Here is a 1,148-nt window from a genome sequence, read left to right as displayed (position 1 = left end):
AATATTTCAGGGTTTAATATTAGGGAAGGACTGTAGGGGGTTGGTGCAAATTTTCTACCAAGGTAACTATGAAGAGTCTGGATAAAGCAGCAGTCCATGCTTAGTGCTGTTGAAATGCTTTAATTTCTACGGCAGGTGGAGCAGAGAAGTGGGTGTGATGGAATGAGGAGGCTCAGGCTAGAAGACCTCCAGCAGGTTTTGTTCCCTAGAAGTCCTTGGGAACCCGCTATTCACCCAGGCCACCTGGGATACACCAGTGACTGCCACGATCATCTCTTATAAATGAAGAAATGGCTTTCCGATGTAGGCATGATTAAATAGGAAGAGAGGCTGTCAGAGAACTAATATTCATGGGATGATTACCACTTTCCTCAGACCAATATATATATAGGTATCTATATATATATATATATAAAATGTCATGTCTTTAATTGATTTCATATATGGTGCAAGTAAATGTCAGTGTTACTTTTTTTTCATGTTGGTGAAAAAACATCAATTTTTCCTTACACAATTGTTGAAAATAAATTGACCATGTCTATGTGTGTGGGTTTATTTGTAGGCTCTCTCTTCTTGGGTATACCACACTGCCTCGATTATGATAGTTTCATAGCGGGGTTCATTTTGTTTTCACCTATTAAATGGTTAATAACTCTTAAAATCAGTGCAATTTTTCACTTATTAAATGGTTAAAAACTCTTAAAATCAGTGCAATTTTAGCAACTTTGCTTTTCTTTTTCAAACTTTGCTTGACTATTCAAATTATGTTTCTTTCCCATACACAAAATTGTTGGTTTATGTATTTTTAAAAGTCCTACTGATGTTTTGACAGGGATTGCTTTGATGACGTAGGTAAATCTGGAGGGAAGTGACATCTTAATAACATTGAATCTTACAATCCCTGCACATGGCATATTCTTTTGTTTACTTAGATCTTTGATTTTTCTTATCAGAGTTTTATTGTTTTAACACTGCATATCTTACACACATTCCCTTAGATTTATATCTACCTATATACTTGAGTGTAAGCCAACCCGAATATAAGTTGAGGCACATAATCTTACCACAAAAATTGCATTAAAATGTGGTGAAAAAAATCGGCTTATCCATGAGTATATACGGTAACTATTTTGTGGGAGGTTTTTTTT

This window comes from Echinops telfairi, unplaced genomic scaffold, assembly GCF_000313985.2.
Source record: "Echinops telfairi isolate 266 unplaced genomic scaffold, ASM31398v2 ScPeMD7_2010;HRSCAF=2546, whole genome shotgun sequence".
Taxonomy (NCBI): Eukaryota; Metazoa; Chordata; class Mammalia; order Afrosoricida; family Tenrecidae; genus Echinops; species Echinops telfairi.
Note: the sequence above shows the minus strand (reverse complement) of the source record.